The 15,387-nt window shown below is 46.3% G+C and overlaps 1 pseudogene across 1 annotated transcript in view; it reads left to right on the forward strand.

Moving 5' to 3' along the window:
* LOC311102571 (rab3 GTPase-activating protein non-catalytic subunit-like) overlaps nucleotides 1-14,601 on the forward strand; it is a 26,468-nt pseudogene extending 11,867 nt beyond the window's left edge. The window contains exons 3-25 of the transcript XR_014615773.1: nucleotides 343-432; nucleotides 631-767; nucleotides 936-1,126; nucleotides 1,217-1,360; nucleotides 1,511-1,593; nucleotides 1,706-1,770; nucleotides 1,881-1,970; nucleotides 2,094-2,221; nucleotides 2,861-3,074; nucleotides 3,519-3,616; nucleotides 7,427-7,532; nucleotides 7,841-8,001; nucleotides 8,095-8,269; nucleotides 9,441-9,614; nucleotides 9,708-9,814; nucleotides 9,981-10,047; nucleotides 10,131-10,201; nucleotides 10,314-10,349; nucleotides 10,485-10,559; nucleotides 12,599-12,814; nucleotides 12,901-13,209; nucleotides 13,354-13,518; nucleotides 13,677-14,601. The product of XR_014615773.1 is annotated as a rab3 GTPase-activating protein non-catalytic subunit-like (transcript). The remainder of the gene's footprint in view (nucleotides 1-342; nucleotides 433-630; nucleotides 768-935; nucleotides 1,127-1,216; nucleotides 1,361-1,510; nucleotides 1,594-1,705; nucleotides 1,771-1,880; nucleotides 1,971-2,093; nucleotides 2,222-2,860; nucleotides 3,075-3,518; nucleotides 3,617-7,426; nucleotides 7,533-7,840; nucleotides 8,002-8,094; nucleotides 8,270-9,440; nucleotides 9,615-9,707; nucleotides 9,815-9,980; nucleotides 10,048-10,130; nucleotides 10,202-10,313; nucleotides 10,350-10,484; nucleotides 10,560-12,598; nucleotides 12,815-12,900; nucleotides 13,210-13,353; nucleotides 13,519-13,676) is intronic.
* Nucleotides 14,602-15,387: the final 786 nt, after the last annotated feature.

Genomic DNA, 15,387 nt, shown 5'->3' on the forward strand with positions numbered 1-15,387 from the left:
ACCCTCACAGGGGTTGCGCGCTATGATTCTGCTTATAACTATGAGTTAAATATCTAAGATTTTCTCCAGCTCAGGGCTCCAGCTATGCATTTGGTTTGCTCTGTATTTTTCCTCTCCTTTCCATTCCGTCTCTTCTCACTCCTTCTTCTGCACTGCCTCTCTCTCTCTCTCTCTCTCTCTCTCTCTCTCTCTCTCTCTCTCTCTCTCTCTCTCTCTCTCTCCTCTCTCTCTCTCTCTCTCTCTCTCTCTCTCTCTCTCTCTCTCTCTCTCTCTCTCTCTCTCTCTCTCTCTCTCTCTCTCTCTCTCTCTCTCTCTCTCTCTCTCTCTCTCTCTCTCTCTCAGTGGGTGGCTGGGCTGGAAGAAACAGAATGAGGAAGAGCCAACTCAGAAACAGAAGCCCAAGGTGGAACCGGCCACGCCCCTGGCAGTCAGGTGACCAACACTTCCCTCTTATTAGAAGAACTAGGAAATGGTTTCTTCTGCACATACACTCTGACACACAGTCAATTTGCCAAGTTACCTTACCACTTTCACTTGCAAATGAATCAATTTTGCCTGGTTTACATTTCTAACTGAAGTGATTGCCTCACCCAACCTCACCCTGTCCTTCCTCTTGTGTCCCGTCCCCAGGTTTGGTCTCCCAGACTCGCGGCGTCATGGGAGTCCATCTGTCTGTCCCCCTGTAACACTCTGGCTGGGTCACGGACGACTTTGGCAGGGTCATGCTGCTCGACGTGGGGAGAGCATCGCCATCCGCATGTGGAAGGGTGAGAGAGATAAAAATAGAGTTTCCCTTTAACACTCAACAGTAACTGAATTTTCTGGTTTATTATAAAGACAGGAAACATTTTGTAGGGTTTAGTTTTCATTGATTTGGAAAAAGGCCCTGGTTATATATCTAGTTATAATCTAATTCTGAGTGTTCCCTGCCCCAGGCTACCGGGATGCCCAGCTGGGTTGGGTGCAGGTGTCTGAGGGGCGGGGCGAGTCTTCCCCGTCTGCGCCCCTCCCACGGCGCCACGCTCAGTTCCTGGTCATCTACGCCCCCAGGAGAGGCATCCTGGAGGTGTGGGGCACACAGCAGGGCCCCCCGAGTAGGAGCCTTCACTGTCGGGAAACACTGCAGGTACACAGGCACACACACACATTTCTGATTAAAGCATTTGCACCATTCTAACCAGTAACCATTACCTTCTCTCCTGTGTGAATGTATCAGGTTGCTGTATGCAGGCTACCGGCTGATGGGGGGTGAACAGTGTGACCAGTCAGGGCTGGCAGCTCACACACAGCAGGTGTGTCTGTTCGACCCTGCTACTGGAGTACTACGCACTATCACTGTCCCCTTCCATCTGGCCCTCAGGTGAGTACATACACATACTTCATATCAGGGTTACAATTATTTTCATGTGACAAGTTATTTTCGAACACTATGGTCTCTCGATAGTCATACATGACAAAAATACACACGCAAAATGCTGCAGTGCAGTAACAGTGTTGACTCCTGTTTCAGTGATAAGAAGAGTGAGAGAGCAAAGGACATGCACCTGCTGAAGAGACTGACCACACTACTGAAGAACAGAGAGGTGGAAGCAGGTACGACAGAGATGGACGGGGAAAATGAAAAGATGAGAGTGTCCCTTTCCAGAAGTATTTGAACAGGGCAAACAAGAAGAGCTCTTTCTTACCTTTGACCTTCTCTCCTCAGATATCCTGGAGAGTGAGGCCCAGAGTGTACTGCTGGACATCAAACACCCTGCTATTAAGAAACAGGTCAACGAACACACACACACACACACACAGACACTCAGACACAGAGGGGGGTCAGCACACCCAGGGAATGTCCTTCCTTATTACTTTCTGCTTTCTGTCCTGCACTTTAGGCCCTGGAGTCTCTGCTAGCCAATAAGAATGCTCCAGTCTCCTGTCTGACCAACATCACCCGAGTCTTACTGCCAGTCTCAGGGGGAAAGGTACCGTGCATTTCTGGATATTTATTGAGAATGAATATCAAAACCATGTTTTTGTACAAATATGTGTCTTAATGCTTCTGTGTTTGTGAATGCCTGTGTGTTGCCTGTGTGTTGTCCCTGCAGACCCTGAGGCGGTAGATGAAGCATTGCTCCAGTTGTGTTCCTCCCAGCTGAAACTGCTCCAGCTCTACACCGACATCCAACAGCTGCACTCTACTGTGGAGGCTAGCACAGACACACACACTAAGCCTGTGAGTGCAGAACCACCACGCACACACACACGTTTTGTTCATCTATCCTCGTGGGCCCTAAAATTAATTTCCATTCAAAATCACATTTTCCCTTACCATAACTCTAAATCTAATCAATAACCCCTTACCCTAATTCTAACCCTAAACCTAACCCCTAAACGTAAAATAGCCTTTGTCCTCATGAGGATATGGGAAATGTCCCCAAAGGTCCCCACAAGGATAGAAGAACCAACCCACACACACATATACAGTACATACAAACACAAACACACACACACACACACTAAACCTGTGAGTACAGCATTCTGACACTGAATAAACTAGCTACATTCAGAACAGTAAACAGCAGGCTGAGTTGCCAACAACATTTACCAATTTGGAATTTTGAACTACTCTTCTCTTCTTTCTCTTCTCTTCTCTTCTCTTCTCTTCTCTTCTCCTTCTCTTCTCTTCTCTTCTCTTCTCTTCTCTTCTCTTCTCTTCTCTTCTCTTCTCTTCTCTTCTCTTCTCTTCTCTTCTCTTCTCTTCTCTTCTCTTCTCTTCTCTTCTCTTCTCTTCTCTTCTCTTCTCTTCTCTTCTCTTCTCTTCTCTTCTCTTCTCTTCTCTTCTCTTCCTCCTCCACTGCTTCCTCCTATCCAGACAGAGGTTGCAGGAGTAGAGGAGGAGCTGGCTCGCGTCTCCCTCATCCTGCAGCGCTACACAGAGCTCACCTCCGGCTCCCGCCCCTCCGTCTCATTCGCCCAGGACTCCCCTGACGGATCACTTCCTGTACGCAGCTTTCTGTCCCAGATGGAGTGTGATGGAGAGGAGATCAGGGTGGTCCCAGGGCCCGACACAGACTGGACACAACTGGGTAGGTTGAACGCGCGCACACACACACACAAACACAATTAGTCACATTACCCCTATACAAATCTACCTCTATCACTCCAGTATCCCTGCACATTGGAAATATGATACTGGAACTGACTGAGCCTGTATATAGTATTCTTACTTTCTCGTGTTCTTATTTTATTTCTCGTGTGTTTTTGTTCTACCTTATGTTATTTCTAGTATTACATTGTTATTGATTACTGCATTGTTGGGTTTAGAGCTTGCAAGAAAGCCATTTCACTGTACTTGTGCACGTGACATTGAAAACTTGAAAATGTGTAAAATTGCAGGAAATTTGCTTTAAAACTGCTACATTTTCCCTTCGCTCCATGGCATAATGTGTACTTGTGCACGCGACATTAAAAACTTGAAACTTGAAACCTATGTGTATAAGGGGTAAGACTGTGTGTTGTTTTCCCTGTAGGGAGCTTTCTGTTCTGGGGCTGTCTGACAGGAGAGAGCCCTCTACAGAAAGTCTGTGACACACTCCAGGAGACCGGCATCAGCCCACAGCATTTACTGGTGAGGAGAGGAAGGAGAGTGGTATGGCAAGAGGATGGGAGTGTGACGTGCACTAATATCCATTTTGCATGCAGCACATGCTTTTTACCAGTGCTGCAGCGCAGGGAAAACGTTTAATATTTTATTTATTTCACCTTTATTTAACCGGGTAAGCCAGTTGAGAACAAGTTCTCATTTACAACTGCGACCTGGCCAAGATAAAGCAAAGCAGTGCGATAAAAACAACAACACAGAGTTACATATGGGGTAAACAAAACATAAAGTCAAAAATACAACAGAAAATATATATACAGTGTGTACGAATGTAGTAAGTTATGGAGGTAAGGTAATAAATAGGCCATAGTGCAAAATAGTTACAATTTCGTATAATACTGGAATGATAGATGTGCAAGAGATGATATGCAAATAGAGATACTGGGGTGCAAATTAGCAAAATAAATAACAATATGGGGATGAGGTAGTTGGGTGGGCTAATTTCAGAAAGGCTGTGTACAGGTGCAGTGATCGGTAAGATGCTCTGACAACTGATGCTTAAAGTTAGTGATGGAGATAAGAGTCTCCAGCTTCAGAGATTTTTGCAGTTCGTTCCAGTCATTGGCAGCAGAGAACTGGAAGGAATGGCGGCCAAAGGAGGTGTTGGCTTTGGGGATGACCAGTGAGATATACCTGCTGGAGCGCAGACTACGGGTGGGTGTTGCTATGGTGACCAGTGAGCTAAGATAATATGGGGATTTGCCTAGCAGTGATTTATAGATGACCTGGAGCCAGTGGGTTTGGCGATGAATATGTAGTGAGGGCCAGCCAACAAGAGCGTACAGGTCACAATGGTGGGTAGTATATGGGGCTTTGGTGACAAAACGGATGGCACTGTGATAGACTACATCCTATTTGCTGAGTAGGGTGTTGGAGGCTATTTTGTAAATGACATCGCCGAAGTCAAGGATCGGTAGGATAGTCAGTTTTACGAGAGCATGTTTGGCAGCATGAGTGGAGGAGGCTTTGTTGTGAAATAGGAAGCCGATTCTAGATCTAACTTTGGATTGGAGATGCTTAATGTGAGTCTGGAAGGAGAGTTTACAGTCTAACCAGACACCTAGGTATTTATAGTTGTCCACATACTCTAGGTCAGACCCGCCGAGAGTAGTGATTCTAGTCGGGTGGGCGGGTGCAAGCAGCGTTCGGTTGAAGAGCATGCATTTAGTTTTACTAGTGTTTAAGAGCAGTTGGAGGCTACGGAAGGAGTGTTGTATGGCATTGAAGCTTGTTTGGAGGTTTGTTAACACAGTGTCCAATGAAGGGCCAGATGTATACAAAATGGTGTCGTCCGCATAGAGGTGGATCCGAGCGTCACCAGCAGCAAGAGCGACATCATTGATATACACAGAGAATAGAGTCGGCCCGAGAATTGAATCCTGTGGCACGCCCATAGAGACGGCCAGAGGTCCAGACAACAGGCCCTCCGATTTGACACATTGAACTCTATCTGAGAAATAGTGGTGAACCAGGCGAGGCAGTCATTAGAGAAACCAAGGCTATTTAGTCTGCCAATAAGAATGCGGTGGTTGACAGAGTCGAAAGCCTTGGCCAGGTCGATGAAGATTGTTGCGCAGTACTGTCTTTTATCGATCGCGTTTATAATATCGTTTAGGACCTTGAGCGTGGCTGAGGTGCACCCGTGACCAGCTCGGAAACCGGATTGCATAGCGGAGAAGGTACTGTGGGATTCGAAATGGTCGGTGATCTGTTTGTTAACTTGGCTTTCAAATACTTTCGAAAGGCAGGGCAGGATGGATATAGGTCTATAACAGTTAGGATCTAGAGTGTCAACCCCTTTGAAGAGGGGGATGACCGCGGCAGCTTTCCAATCTCTGGGGATCTCAGACGTTACGAAAGAGAGGTTGAACAGGCTAGTAATAGGGGTTGCGACAATTTCGGCGGCTAATTTTAGAAAGAAAGGGTCCAGATTGTCTAGCCCAGCTGATTTGTAGGGGTCCAGATTTTTTAGCTCTTTCAGAACATCAGCCGTCTGAATTTGTGTGAAGGAGAAGCGGGGGGGGCATGGGCAAGTTGCAGCGGAGGGTGCAGAGCTGGTGGCCGGGGTAGTGGTAGCCAGTTGGAAAGCATGGCCAGCCGTAGCAAAATGCTTGTTGAAATTCTCGATTATTGTAGATTTATTGGTGGTGACAGTGTTTCCTAGCCTCAGTGCAGTGGGCAGTTGGGAGGAGGTGCTCTTATTTTCCATGGACTTTACAGTGTCCCAAAACTTTTTGGAGTTAGTGCTACAGGATGCAAATTGCTGTTTGAAAAAGCTAGCCTTTGCTTTCTTAACTGATTGTGTATATTGGTTCCTGACTTCCCTAAAAAGTTGCATATCGCGGGGGCTGTTCGATGCTAATGCAGTATGCCACAGGATGTTTTTGTGCTGGTCAAGGGCAGTCAAGTCTGAGGAGAACCAGGGGCTATATCTGTTCTTAGTTCTGAATTTTTTGAATGGGGCATGCTTATTTAAGATTGAGAGGAAAGCACTTTCAAAGAACAACCAGGCATCCTCTACTGACGGAATGAGGTCAATATCCATCCAGGATACCCGGGACAGGTCAATTAGAAAGGCCTGCTCGCTAAAGTGTTTTAGGGAGCGTTTGACAGTGATGAGGGGTGGTTGTTTGATCGCGGACCCATTACGGACGCAGGCAATAAGGCAGTGATCGCTGAGATCCTGGTTGAAGACAGCGGAGGTGTATTTAGAGGGTAAATTTGTCAGGATGATATCTATGAGAATGCCCATGTTTACAGATTTAGGGTTGTACCTGGTATGTTCGTTGATAATTTGTATGAGATTGAGGGCATCTAGTTTAGATTGTAGGTTGGCCGGGGTGTTAAGCATATCCCAGTTTAGGTCACCAAGCAGTATGAACTCTGAGGATAGATGGGGGGCAATCAGTTCACATATGGTGTCCAGGGCACAGCTCGGGGCTGAGGGGGGTCTGTAGCAAGCGGCAACAGTGAGAGACTTATTTCTGGAAAGGTGGATTTTTAGAAGTAGAAGCTCAAACTGTTTGGGCACAGACCTGGATAGTACGATAGAGCTCTGCAGGCTATCTCTACAGTAGATTGCAACCCCACCCCCTTTGGCAGTTCTATCGAGACGGAAAATGTTGTAGTTGGGGATGGACATTTCTGCATTTTTGGTGGCCTTCTTAAGCCAGGATTCAGACACTGCTAGAACATCAGGGTTGGCGGAGTGTGCTAGCGCAGTGAATAACTCAAACTTAGGAAGGAGGCTTCGGATATTAACGTGCAAGAAACCAAGGCTTTTACGATTACAGAAGTCAACAAATGATAACGCCTGGGGAGTAGGAGTGATACTGGGGGCTACAGGGCCTGGGTTAACCTCTACATCACCAGAGGAACAGAGGAGGAGTAGAATAAGGATATGGCTAAAGTATTTAAGTACTGGTCTTCTAGTGCGTTGGGTACAGAGAAAAAAAGGGGCAGGTTTCCGGGCGTTGTAGAATAGATTCAGGGCATTATGTACAGAAAATGATATGGAAGGATAGGAGTACAGTGGAGGGGGGTGGGACAAAAGAGCTATCTAAGGCAGGTTTAGCTGGGCTGGGGGATCTACAGTGAAATAGTACAATCTGCCCAACTGTATGCATCCATCCATATTTTTTTATCCGTACCTCCGATTCAAGGAAGGGGAGATTTGGGTATGGGAGGAAGTATAGACTGAAATAGAATGAAATGTAACTCTTCCATGTTGTCTGTCTGTGTGTGTGTCTGTATGTGTGTGTGTGTTCTTTCCCTCAGTCTCTGCTGCTGAGTGTATGGCTGCACAGAGAGAAGGAAGTATTGAAGAAACCAAAGGCCGTCAGACACCTACACACACTCCTCACTGCCCTCAGCTCCATGAAAGGTGTGTGAGCACATCTTATTTTGTAATGTGGTCTGTGCTGTGATAAAATTGAGTTAGCAGTTGGGTTGTGGTTAGATAATAGGTAGTGGAGTCCACAGGAGGCTAGTGGCTCCTTAATTGGGGAGGACGGGCTCGTGGTAATGGCTGGAGCGGAATTGTGGAATGGTATCCAACACATGGTTCCCAGGTGTTTGATCCCATTTGTTCCGTTCCGGACATTATTATGAGCCGTCCTCCCCTCAGCAGCCTCCTGTGGTGGACTCCCATTGACTTTCGTAGACGTCTGTGTTTCTTCCTCCTCTCCTTAGGTGCGGTGGAGGAGTCATGGGACATGCAGTGTGTCTCCCCCTGGTGGCAGCAGGTGCGGTCTGCGTGTGTCCAGTCCCACAGTGCTGCTGCTGCACTGCTGGCTGCAATAGTGGCTCACCGCGCTGCCAAGGATAACATCACCAGCCTGGCCGATACCAAGGTAACATACACATGCGCACGCGCACACACACACACACTGATATGTGTGCTTCGTCACTGACTCTCTCTCTCTTTGTGTGTGTGTGTGTGTCAGTTCCAGTCGGAGTGGGAGGCGGTGTCGTTGGAGCTGGAGCAGTGGGCGGTGTGTGTGAGACAGCTGGAGGATGTGCTGGCCCTGCAGACGCTGCTGTGTATGCCTCCTCTTAAGGGAACACCAGGGGGCGTCACACCACACTGCTCAGTCAAAGCCCTGCTGGAGGGAGGCCGAGGTACTAGATGAATACTATAAGAAATAAAAAGGCTGTGGCTGCGAATCCGTCCCCGTCTCACCCCCCCTAGAACCCCATGGAAAGATCCGGATCACTTTCTGCGCATGTGTGTGAACTTTTGAGCAGATGGTGTTAACAAACTGCAGCATACCTGTGTTTCGATTCAATCAAAGCACATACGTAACCAAAAGTATGTGAACACCTGCTTGTCAAACATCTCATTCCAAAATCATGGGCATTAATATGGAGTTGGTCCCCCCTTTGCTGCTATACCAGCCTCCAATCTTCTGGGAAGGCTTTCCGCTAGATGATGGAACATTGCTGTGGGGACTTGCTTCCATTCAGCTACATGAGCATTAGTGAGGTCGGGCACTGATGTTGGGCGATTAGGCCTGGTAGAAACTATTGGCCAGTCTTTGAGTTTTTGCCATGTACTGACCGCGTCTGAGTGATTGAAGCGGGGAGAACAGGGCATGGCTTGGGTGGCTGGGGTCCCTGATCTTCTTGGCCTCCCTGCGACACCTGGTGTTGTAGGTGTCCTGTTGGCAGGCAGTGTGCACCCAATGGTGCGTTCGGCTGCACGTATCACCCTCTGAAGAGCGTTGCGGTCCACGGTGGTGGAGTTGCCGTACCGGGCTGTGATGCAGTCCGACAATATGCTCTCGATGGCGCTCCAGTAGAACACTGTGAGGGCCCTCGAGGACAGGCTGAATTTCTTCAGCATCCTGAGGTTGAAGAGTCGCTGTCGTGCCTTCTTCACTACGGTGTCCTTGTGGTTAGACCATTTCAGCTTCATTACAATAACGGTATACTATGCTATTATATACTGTCATTGTGATCTTGCAGACATTGATTCAGCTTTGATCTACCGGTAACTATTAAACGAGCGCCATTTGCCAGAGTAGCCTGTTCTCTACGAGTAGAGCAGAGACTGTGTGTAAAGTACAGAATCCCACACATGCGCAGAAGCTTCAGGACCTTTAACCCCCAGGAAGAAAGGTCCAGAAAAGTTGGATCCGCAGCCACTTAAATCCTTGAAGGAATCTCAGATCTGAGAGGCTTGGGATTGGTGAGAGTGGTAAAGTGAAACTTTGCTTTCACCAATCCAATCACATGAACAGTAGATCCCTTTCTTTCTCTCTCTCTCTTTCCCCCCCATTCTTTCTCTCAGGTGGTATAGCAGACAGTGTGGCTAAGTGGGTGTTCAGGCAGGACTTGGCCCCTGAGCGGCTGAAGAACATGCTGCAGAGGAGGGGGGAGGCCCAGAGCACGGAACAGCCGTCCCAGCCAGTGCTGGGGGATGGAGAGAAAAGCCAGAAGGATGCAGACTTCAATAGGGCAGCAGGTGAGTGGGTACTCCTGTGGTCACTAAACGGATTCCTCTATAGGAAGTGTGGTTGTTGTTGTATTAAAGAGTGTGTTTTCTGTGTCCCTCCAGAGCTGCTGGTGTCTGTGTGTCAGCGATTCCCAGACTCCCTCTCTCCTGACCTGCTCTTTGCCCACTGCTGCTGGGAGTACGTAGTTCAGTGGAACAAAGACCCAGAGGTTTGGCTCCATACAGTACCAGCACACAGACACTCACATCCATACACATTATACACACACACTCACACATCTATACACACACATACACTCACATCCGTATACATCTATATACACCCAGTTTGAGGTGTACAATCTAATGTTTTGTTCTCTCTTTCTCTCTCTGTAGGAGGGGAGGTATCTGTGTTGTGCAGTAGAACACCTGAAGCTAGTCTCTAGTCCTCACATCCAGCTGGGTCAGACTATACAGAATCGTATTTAATATTCACGCAGTGTGTCCCTTGGTTTGTGCTATAAGACGACTCTCTTTCTCCTGCAGGCATCTCCTCAATGATGTGGAACACGTTCATCGTTAAACGTTTCTCAGCTGCTGCTTTCCTTATGGAGAAGGTGAGCAGCGATTGTTTGTATGTGAGAGAGTTCTGATGCATGAAACGTCGTTGATCATGATTATCTTTATAATGCTCCAACCCATCCTCTGTTTGTGTTTCCTCCTCCACAGGTTGGGAAGGCCCCTAAAGACCGCCTGTGTCGACGGGTGAGCAGAGCACTGCCCTATTCAGCTTTACAGCTACATGTCTACCTCTCTGATTGGAACTTGTTGATCTTGGGCTGTGAATAGACATAGTACATAACGGTATATACAATTTGTGGTGTTTCTGTGTTTATTCAGGATGTGGGAATGGGAGACGGTGCCATGACATCATTCCTGGGCTCCTGTGCTGAGCTGCTACAGATTCTGATGGAGGTACACAAAAAAAGATGGATGGATGCATACAGTTAGGCAAATTAACTGCGCTGCAGCACAGGTAAAAAGCATGTGCTGTGTGCAAAGTGGATGTAAGTCAACGCCACCCTGCAAGAGGGTTTGCCACAGTAATGATGTACCATTCAGGGCTTGAAATTAAGGGCGTCCCGGGGACGATAAAAAAATTAATATGTCTGGGATGGTTCTAAACAGACGTTGGGAAGGTTGGGGGACGATAGGCCATACAATTAAAATGCATACAACAGTGGTTCCATACTAAAAAAATGTAACACAAAGATGAGGCTGCTCAAACAGATAACAACATTTAGCTTAAAAGTTGATAAACTATGAATAATTCATATTACAAGCGCAGCAATGTGTTCACTCGTCTCGGCCATATGTGTGAATGTTCCAAAATGCTATTACGGGAGAACACCATTCTCAAACGTGCACCTGATGGGAGCAGTTTTTAAAATGCGACAGAGATGGATATACAACTTAATGGTAGAAACTTGGAAAGAGGGAATATCTAAAGATGCAACAATAGGATTGTGCCTTACTGCCTTTGGACAGTAGAAGAAACAATTCTGGTTTCAATGGCATATCAGGAAATCTTAAAGAACTCACTCTTTTTCTATGGTCTAATTTTGGCTGTAGGCTATTAAAAGCAAAACGTCCAGGTTTCAAACAATGATATGGCTGGCTAGACTTCGCATATATATTTATTTAGGTTATGGAAATGTTTAATATTAGAATTTCATTACAATGTTGGGCAAATAGGCCTATTAGAATGCACATTTTACTCTCTCCCAGCCTGTCTGCGAGCCTACTGGCCAGGATCTGAGGTTGCGTGTGCCGGGAGTTGCTGTGGCATTTGCATTGTCTTAAGGTTATTCCAGAGAATAAGGTTGTATCTCTGTGGCCTGAACTGAATGCACACTGTAAAATGTGCAAAGTATTTCTGCCTCGCGCTGCAACACTGCATGGCTGGGGGCTGTGCGTGCGCACGTGAAGAGCTGAGTAACAGATTCATTTTTAGAAGCGCTGGGCACAGGCAAAAAAGTTTGTTTAATTTTCTTTAAATGAGTCTACTGAAGTAAGACTTTGTCCTTGTGCTTCTTGGCTATTTACATTGTTTTGTTCACAAGCTAGGTTGTTTTTCCATGTTTGAGTTTCAATAGCTAGGGAAGAGAAACAACGCGGATACTAGTCACTCTCGATCTGTCACAAACATGACTCAAGTCGCGTTACCACGGTACCCTCCTTTTAAAGCGGCAGGTGAAAATGTTTGTCTCATCTGTGATATTTTTGTTCAAAGACTCAGGTCACAAAAAATGAAATGAAATTACGTCTTACTAGTAATGCATGTATTGTTTCAGAAACATTACAAAGCATGCTCATGTTTTTGTGTGTTTTGTTGGTGTAATGTTACTGGACATTTTTTTATTTTGTCTGGTAAGAAATCTGAGTGGCTGGTAGATTTTTAAATCTACCTGCCACAGTGGCTGGTGAACCAAAAAGTAAATTTGAGGCCCTGGCTGTTATGTAAGTGGTGGTGCTCAAAAAGGTAAAGGTGACCATTCTTCAGTGACTGAAGAGGGAGGGTGAAGCAGAGAAAGTGAAGGCTGGGGAACACATACATGTTCTTTATTGTATAGGCTATTGTTGTGTTATGTTGTTTAATGGGGCAGCTGGTGGTGGAATGTAATGTCTCTAACTTAAGTTTATTCAGTAACCAGTTCACAATAACATTGTTCTCTCTTAGATATATTGTATACATGTGGTTAACATGTTCAATTAATACATTATTATTATTATTATTAATAATGTAATGGATGTTTGTCTGTTTTCATTAAGGAGGAAAAAAGTTAGTTGCGAGCCCTGGTACCATTGCTGCAGCACAGGGACTTTGAAAAATTACTTTTGAACTAAAGCATTTGTAGATGCACAGATAGACGCCACTTTGGTTGATTTGATAGTGATACTCTCAAGTGAGGCTTTTCCTTGGTAACTCTGAACCACTTCCCCCTCTCCTCCAGGCGGACTCGGGGATAGAAGAGGTTACCCCTCCAGAGCTGTGTGTGGAGGAGGTGTGGGGGGGAGCGGAGGGTCCTGCCTCCATAGCAGAGTTAGCCCTGGAGCAGAGGGGAGTCCACTACCCCCTTGTACAACACCACTGTCTCCTGGCCTCTGTACTACACGCTGCTATGACCTTCAGCCTCCGAGTCAAACCACTCAGCCTGTTCGACAGCAAGGTGAGACAAACACGTGGTGTAAACCAAAAAGTACACACATGCATAACACCTACAGTATACTCACTGCAAGTCTTTCCTTCTTCCAGGGTAAGAGTGCCTTCTTCAGAGAGCTGGTGTCCATCCAGCTGATGCCCAGTGGAGACATGGACCCTGGCCTGGTCTCCCTTAGACAGGAGTTCCTGCTCAGGGTGTTGACAGGCTGGGTGAAGACCCAGAGGGAGGCAGGGACGGGGGAGGCTCCTGCATCTGCCCGGCCGGACCTTGATTCAGGGGACGAGACGTGGCCCTCTCTGTGTCTGGACCTGGGGCCCCTGCTGCAAGTCAACCCAGACATCCTGCGCAGACACCTGGTGTGTGAGCTGTACAACCAGGGCCTGGACCCCCGGGCAGAGCAAGTAGGTAGTCATAAACACCAACAGGTCCCTCAATACAAAATACAAGTAACGCTATACACACATATTAATCAAATGAATATGATCACTCACAAGGTATATAAAAAAATCGGAAGCCAACTGGTGTGTGTGTGTGTTGTCTGTCAGGTGATGTTGGAGGTGGAGGATAAGGACGTGTTGGGTTCCCAGCTGTTGGTTCTAACAGGCCAGAGGCTGAGCTACTCCCTGCTCCACACCCAGACCCAGACTAAGCCTGCCATGGAGCTGCTGGCACGCCTCCCCCCCACACTCTGCACCTGGCTCAAGGCTATGGTGAGACCAACCTGTGTTACCTTATAACATGTTAGAACCACTGTAGAACAACTGGCTCAAGGTGCTTAAAAGCATCTGTCTCTTAGCTTAATTCAACATCCCTAGTGTTGCGTGGGTTACTAATGGTGTTATTATTTATGTGTGTGTGTTGTCCCCAGGACCCCAGTGAGCTGGGGTGCCCGTCGGTGCCCCTGAGCCAGACCAGTAGGCTGGTGAGCCGCCTCATAGAGATCCTACCTGAGAACCACGGCCAGTACAGCCTGGCACTACACCTACTGGAGGCTGTGGAGGCCCTGCAGGGAGAGGACTGAGAGAGATAGAGGTGGGGGGGGGAAGAGAGCAAGAGGCTCAGGAAGAGAGGGAGCTAGATGGCCTGTGTGAAATTCCGTTCCTGCTTTCATTGCTAGCATCCAGGATAGGAGTGAGAGAGTGTGGTAGTAAACTGGTGAAGTCTATAATCCTATATATTTCCTATCATGTACAGTACAGGAAGGAGAGGTCAGGGAAACGGGGCGTTTTTATGAGAGGAAGGAGGCTCATGTGTTCAGTTGAACAAAATTAATTGTAAATGAAAGATGGAGGGAGGGACAGAGAGGATGTTTTTATTTGTTATTAATGGTTTTATTCAATCCAGTGCTTAATTATCAATGGTTAAGTCTGCATTTCTGAAGGGGATATGACTGGCTAGAGGAGTATGGCGTTGGATATGCATTTGTTTTTGTCACTTCCTACTTATTGTTTCTTTTTACTTTTCTGTCTGTCAGCTATACCTAGCAGCCCCTGTACTGTCCATTCTGAGACTTAACGATCCAATCAAAGGGGGTTGCAGGGTGTGTTTGTGTGCCATATCATTGTTTAGTAAGCATCCCTTTCTCCTCACCTGTCCCTCAGATTGGTAATGATGATGTATGATAAACAGACAGAATGGATGATATGGTTATTTTGGGTTATATATATATATATATATACGCTGCTGTACTGTACTAGCTGTGCCTGTCCCCTCTGTACTGTTCTGTAGTTCTACACCCTGGCTGAGGAACCCACTGGGGGCAGACAAAACAGAATAAATAGGTTTAATGCTCAGCATGGTCTATCTATCGTTGGTCTCTTTCTCTCTGGGTCTGGGGTAAGAACAGTCAATGCTGGTCATGGTGGTAATTTCTAATCGGTAGCAGTACAGTATTCTCTCCAGACCATTCAGGTAGATCGATGTTTATAACGTTTCGTAACATTTGTACATAATGAGTGACTGTTTTTTTTCTTGGGTTCATACGGTTGGTCAATGACCTCATTCAGAGGGTGATGGGAATCACTGACTATTTGATGATTACTGTCAGGTAGCGCAATCCCCAATATACCATATCTGGCTTCCATGTGTATTGTGTTGGTTAATATTCAAACTAAAATAATAATCTTTAATTATTTAATGAGTTTGGTATAGTGTACAGGGATAGGAGTATTATACAGAGATTTGCATTTACAAGTAAACATTTGGAAGAACAATCACCCAAAACCATCATAATAATTTGTTAATGAACTCAAAACATCTCTCCCACATTTCTTTACTTTTGACATAGTAACATGAGTTACATTATGACTTCCAATTCAACATTAAACTTGAATAAAAATAAAAACCAAAGCACTCCATTGTACCATCCCCTATATATCCTCTCAACATACACATATAAACTTTAATCTGACTTCATGTCTGCCCTTTGACTTGATTCTCTCAGTAGGTATATTACTGTTCTCTGTGTCTCATAGGAGTGGTTCAGGAGTAAATACATTTCCCTTTCCAGGGAACATCACTGACGTGTGCCCTTCTTTGGGAGAGGTGTCATATAATCCCAAAAGGACTGCATAGCTCTT

This window comes from Coregonus lavaretus (genome assembly GCF_964263955.1).
Source record: "Coregonus lavaretus genome assembly, chromosome: 27".
NCBI lineage: Eukaryota > Metazoa > Chordata > Actinopteri > Salmoniformes > Salmonidae > Coregonus > Coregonus lavaretus.